At 44.7% G+C, this 6,323-nt stretch overlaps 1 protein-coding gene across 5 annotated transcripts in view; it reads left to right on the top strand.

The window, feature by feature from the left end:
• Positions 1-3,629: 3,629 nt before the first annotated feature.
• Positions 3,630-6,323, top strand: part of NDEL1 (nudE neurodevelopment protein 1 like 1) — a 42,588-nt gene continuing 39,894 nt past the window's right edge. For 4 of the 5 annotated variants that reach the window (XM_059668657.1, XM_059668654.1, XM_059668655.1 and 1 more), the window contains exon 1: positions 3,630-3,785. The gene's annotated coding sequence lies outside the window, so the exon portion shown is untranslated. The remainder of the gene's footprint in view (positions 3,786-6,323) is intronic. The other variant, XM_059668656.1, reaches the window with a different exon arrangement.

The raw sequence follows: 6,323 nt of genomic DNA, 5'->3' as shown, positions 1-6,323 counted from the left end.
GCTTTTTCTGCATCAATTGATATGACCATGTGGTTTTTTTCTTTCAATTTGTTTATGTGATGTATCACGTTTATTGATTTGCGGATATTGTACCATCCTTGCATCCCTGGGATAAATCCTACTTGGTCATGGTGTATGATCTTTCTGATGTACTGCTGGATCCGATTTGCTAAGATTTTGTTGAGGATTTTGGCATCTATGTTCATGAGGGATATTGGCCTGTAATTCTCTTTCATTGTGTTGTCTTTACCTGGTTTTGGTATTAGGGTGATGCTGGCTTCATAGAATGAGCTTGGAAGTGTTCCTTCCTCTTGAATTTTTTGTAGTAGTCTGAGGAGGATAGGTTTTAGTTCTTCCTTGAATGTTTGGTAAAACTCCCCTGTGAAGCCGTCTGGTCCTGGGCTTTTGTTTGATGGAAACTTTTTGATGACTGCTTCAATTTCTTCCATAGTTATTGGCCTGTTGAGATTTTTAGATTCTTCCTGATTGAGTTTTGGAATGCTGTATTTTTCTAGGAATTTGTCCATTTCCTCCAGGTTGTCTAGTTTGTTGGAGTAGAGCTGTCCATAGTATTTTTTAACAATCATTTGTATTTCTGTGGGGTCTGTTGTTATTTCGCCTCTATCGTTTCTGATTTTATTTATTTGGGTCCTCTCTCTCTGCTTCTTGGTGAGTCTGGCTAGAGGTTTATCAATCTTGTTTATCCTTTCAAAGAACCAGCTCTTGGTTTCATTGATTTTCTGTATTGTTTTTTTGGTCTCTATGTCATTTATTTCTGCTCTAATCTTTATTATCTCCTTCCTTCTGCTCACTCTGGGGTTTTCTTGTTGCTCTCTTTCTAATTCTTTGAGTTGTAGAGTTAGATGATTTACTACCATTTTTTCTTGTTTTTTGAGATAGGCCTGTAGAGCTATAAACTTCCCTCTCAGGACTGCTTTCAATGTGTCCCATAGGTTTTGGATTGTTGTGTTTTCATTGTCATTAGTTTCCAGGATGTTTTTAATTTCTTCTTTGATCTCATTGGTAACCCAATCAATATTTAATAGCATGCTATTCAGCTTCCAGGTGTTTGAGTATTTTGGGTTGTTTTTATTGTAGTTTATTTCTAATATTATGCCATCGTGGTCTGCGAAGACGCTTTTTATGATTTCAATCTTCTTGAATTTGGGGATACTTTGCTTGTGACCCAATATGTGGTCTATTTTTGAATATGTCCCATGAGCACCTGAGAAGAACGTATATTCTCTGGCTTTGGGGTGAAGTGTTCTGAAGATGTCTATTAAGTCCATCTGATCTAGTGAGTCATTTAGGATTGCTGTATCTTTGCTGATTGTTTGTCTATAGGACTTATCCAGTGCTGTCAATGGTGTATTAAAGTCCCCTACTATGATTGTATTGTTGTCGATCTCTCCTTTGATATTTTCCAGGAGTTTTTTTATGAATTTGGGTGCTCCTACATTGGGTGCATATATGTTTACCAGGGTTATATCTTCTTGTTGTATTGATCCCTTTAGTATTATGAAGTGGCCTTCCTTATCTCTTGTTAAGGCCTTCACTTTGAGGTCTATTTTGTCCGATATAAGTATTGCTACCCCAGCTTTCTTTTCCTTTCCATTTGCCTGAAAGATATTTTTCCATCCTTTCACTTTCAGTCTGTGTGAGTCCCTTCTAATGAGGTGGGTTTCTTGTAGACAGCAGATGTATGGGTCATGTTTTTTTATCCATTCAGCCACTCGATGTCTTTTGGTTGGAGCATTTAGTCCGTTTACGTTTAAAGTTATTATTGAAAGGTACTTGTTTGTAGCCATTTCTTTTTGTGTGTGTGTGTGGCTGTTTTCTTAGGTAGTGAGAGGGAGAAAGAGATTGGGAAACATCAATGATCAATGTGAGAGAGTAATATTGATAGGTTGCCTTTAAAACCTGGGCATGTGCCCTGACCAGGAATCGAACCTGCAACCCTTAGGTCCGTGGTCGGCAAACTGCTGCTCGCGAGCCACATGCGGCTCTTTGGTTCCCTGAGTGTGGCTCTTCCACAACATACCACGTGCAGGCGCGCGTACAGTGCGGTTGAAACTTCATGGCCCATGCGCAGAAGTCGGTTTTTGGCCTGGGCGAGTCTATTTTGAAGAAGTACTGTTGATATTTGGCTCTGTTGACTAATGAGTTTGCCGACCACTGCCTTAGGTGCACAGACAATGCTCCAACCAGCTGAGCCACACGGCCAGGGCAGAGTAATTATGGAAATAGTCCTCCTCCTTGAGCAACAGGATAGTAGTGATTCACAGTGTGTTTTCTGGGTTAGACAGTCCAGACGAGGTGGGTGTGAATCTTGAGTTCTCTTTTTTCTCGCTGAGTGACCTTGGACAACTTCATCTTGCTGAGTCTCCATCCCCCTTTTATAAACTGGGAACACTAATAGTACCTATCTCACAGGGTCACTGTGAGGACTGAATTATGCAGACCAAGCATGTAGCAAAATTGCCAGTATAGACAAACGGTACAACAAAAGGAACTGCTCATTATTATTATCGTGATCTTTTCAACACTATTCTAGCTCAAGGTACCATCCTTTCCACAAACCCCATTAATCACTTTTCTGATCTTCATTGATTGGGATACCTCTTACAATCCATCTTGCATTGTTTCTGCTTATGACCGTGCCCTCAACAATACAACCGGACCTCCCAGGCTCACCTTGCTCTCACCTTGAGGCCTGTCTTACACATCATTATCGTGTCCCCAAACCCCCCAGATCCAATCCCAAGAGCACTGACATCAGAGAACCATTGCACATTACACAGCAAAAGCTCCTAAACTTGTTTAAAAAATAGCGCGATTTCTTCATTTCCACCCCTTAAAATGTTGCTTCTCCCCTTTCTGAGCTACACCCCCCCCCCTTCTTTCTCAAGTATAATAGGTATAATATACAAAATGGATCCCATTCCTTGGGGACTCCAGGGGGGTGAACACACACATATTTAAGTAAATAAATATACGCTTAGATATATAAAGCATATATTTATATTCCCTTTGCCCTCAAGGAATCCATTAATTCAACAATAGTTGAGTGCCCGCTTTGTGTCCGGACCAAGGTACCTGTTGGGATACGAACAGCCTAAGATAGAGGTTCTAGCTCTCATGGAACCTACATTCTTCAGAGGATCACAAGAAGAACATAAAACTTCAGCTACAGGAAGTGCCCTAAAAACAAACAACATCGGCATTTGAGTGAGGAGGAGGATTAGAATACCCCTGCTATTCTATTGGGCGGTCTGGGCGGACTCGGAGGTGAAATGAGCCGAGATTCAGTTCATAAACGTTTACACTGAAACGTACAGTTGAAGGACCGTGGAGGCTGAAAAACTGGGAGACCGGTTCTCCTCCACGCGGCGCCACTTCCCCAACAGCTGCGCGTTTTGGGGAACACCGAAGGCCGAGTTCTCGCACTTCGCGGCGTCTGGGGTCGCCTGCGAACTGGCCGCCGGCAGCTTGACGTCAGCGCGGGGCGGGGCCCGGCCCCTGTGACGCCATCATTCCCACCGCCCCGCCCCGCAGCGCGCACGCTCCCGCGCATGCTCCGAGCCCCGCCTCCGTGCGTCACAGAATGGCCTCGGGCCCCCAGGCGGCTCCTGACGTGTCGGGGAGGAGCCGGGCGGTGGGGTGCGCGCAGTGGAGCTCAGGCTGCAGAAGGGAGCGGAGCTGAGCGGCTGGGCGGGCCTGGGGAGGCCAGCGGAGCGGAGACGCCGGTCGGGTGGCGGCGAATATGCGCTTTTGATACGTCGGAGGTGAGGCTGCGGCGCGCGGCGGCTGCGAGGGTGCCGGGTCGGGCCGGCGGCGCCCAGGCCTGTCCCCGGGGAGCCTGCCGGGCCCTGGGGCAGTCTGAGGCCGCGCCGGGCCGGACCCGGGCCGGGTTCTGGGGCGGCCAGCGCGGGGGCCAGGGTTCCAACCGCTCTAACTGCTCCGTCGCCGCCCTGGCCCGAGGTGTGGTCCACGGGGGGCGCCCGCAGGGGAGCGAGCCGGGCGGCCTCCCGAGGATGTGCCGGTGGACGGAGGCCGGGACGTGGCACCGCGGGCCTGGGGCGCTGGTGGCGCAAGGGGTGGCTCCGTTGAAGTGGCAGCGGCGTGTCCAACCTTCTCCCCGCCCCTTCCCACTGACACCCCTGCGGCCGGGAGGCTAGTTTGGAGCGGGTTGAAAGTGAGCTTCCTTCGCTTTCCCGTCGGGGGCGAGAGCGGAAGCAGCCCACGTTGGGCTGCAATGGCATTCCCGTGACTGCGCCCCGAACTGCCAGTCACCCCTCTTGGAGTTCGGGGAAGTGCCATCAAACGGGTTTAGGTGGCTCGTGCGCGCTTCTCTCTTGCTGGTTAGCAACGAAGCAGTCCTTTCAGTTTTGCGAAGGAAGCGTAGGTTCTTCCCCCGCAGCGCCTTCACACATTTGAGACCGCTTTTGCTATCGCTTTTGGATCTCATCGCCCGGTGGTGGTGCCTAACTCTGTTGTCGCCTTTGGACGGATGAGGAGGTTGAGCCCGGGTGGGGCGGGAGCTCTTCAGTGATTTAACAGGGACTGTGGATTCCACCAGCTTGTGAATGGGTTCGGAATTTACTAGGTTCGGAGTTGGGAATTTTTCTTGGTGGGATTTTTTTTTTTTTTTAATATATACGTTTCTCTGCTAGAAAGCAAAGCAGAAAACTTGACTTGCCAAAAATATACCAGGAGCTAGTCTAGTAGAAGACTTATTCAGATATTGTGAGCAGACTCACCTAGGGTTGGAACTGCTACTCAGTTACAAGAAAGGTCCTTCACGGGTTGCTGGCTAGTTCTCTAGGTAACGGCTTTGCTAAATAGTGAATTTGTTGGTATAGCATTAAGTCATGGGTTGAAGAGAAGTAAAGGGGAACCGAGTAAGATATCTCTTCTGAATTTTTGTTAAAATTGGAGATCTAAGGAACAGAGAAAACCGTTGGCTAGCCCTGGTTAGAGGTTGACCTGTTTCAGACAGAAGTTGCTAACACTTAAAGAAGTTGTTCTTTTTATTTTTTTTTTTAGTTCTGTTTTGACACAATTAAATAAATTGAAGTTGGATAAGGAACATTTAAAATACGTAGAAACCTCAGTAAAAACTTAGATCTTGCTTTCATGACATCTGCAAAACTTATTTTAGTCTCATTTTGAACCACGTTGAGATAAATTTACTTACTTAAAGCTTAAAATTACTTCTGACATAAGTATCTGAGCACTTCGTAAGGTAGAAAAAAGAAGTTCAGGACCAAAGGGGAGGCCATATTTAGATCGACTTAGAAAAGTTAAACATTCTGTAAATGTTTCCTTTGGGAGAAGTAGGAGAATTTTGGTAAAAAGACATGTATTACCTACAGCATCAATTTTCAACCTGTGTGCTGCAAGAATTTAAAAAACATGCAATGCTTGACTATTCAGTCAGGGGCGCGGAGCTGTTTTCCCTTAGGTTGTCAAATAAAATAATGACAGCCAACACAACAGTAGCTGTCGGGTGAGAATGAATCAAAATTATACATATTTTTTGTGAGATCTGCAAAAAATACATTTTTTGATGTGTCACAGAATTTTAGTAATTAGTTTGTGTGTCATGAGATGAAAAAGTTGAAAATCGCTGACCTATAGTGAGGTCCAAAAGAACTTCTAATCTCATTAGTGCATTCTACAATTATAAACGAGAAGACAGCAATCTCATATAAAATGGATTTTCTTACCAATGCACAAAGAGTAGTTCCTTTGTAAATACAGCACTTTAGACATATTGTTTTATACCCAAATGAGTTGATTTGTCAGTTGCTAGAAACCTGAAGGTCATATACAGTATGATAATGCCCCATGTGAAAGTTGTCATACTTTAGAGATTCATAACTCCATCCATGAGACATGGTATTGAGGGACGATTTGGGTAGCAGAGGAGAGAACATAATTATCTGCCTTCATTTAAGCTTCAGGAGATTATAGATGAATCATTAAAGCTTGCTTTTTTCTTTTTTTTTTACCAGTATAGTTTTCTATATTGACTGTCTATAGCCTTAGTATCTCTAGTTACACAGTTTCAAATAACACAGCGAACATATCCTCCCACTGTAACTTGAAGCAAACTGAACAGACTGTCTTTGCAACCCCTGAAAAGGTCTTTTGAATATCCACAGGGTAGCAAACTTTTGTCATTTGTAAAAAATTTGAATTTTTGGAAAGGGTAAGTCTGATGAATAAAATTGGAGTAAAAAAGTTGGATAATACCAGTTGTCCAGTAAAATGAGGTGGTACCACGGAGAACTTATTTAGTTTTTAATCTGGCTCTTCAA

The sequence above is a fragment of the Myotis daubentonii genome, chromosome 16, assembly GCF_963259705.1.
Source record: "Myotis daubentonii chromosome 16, mMyoDau2.1, whole genome shotgun sequence".
Lineage (NCBI taxonomy): Eukaryota > Metazoa > Chordata > Mammalia > Chiroptera > Vespertilionidae > Myotis > Myotis daubentonii.
The sequence above is the reverse complement of the archived record's forward strand: the minus strand, read 5'-3'. Positions and strand labels throughout refer to the sequence as shown.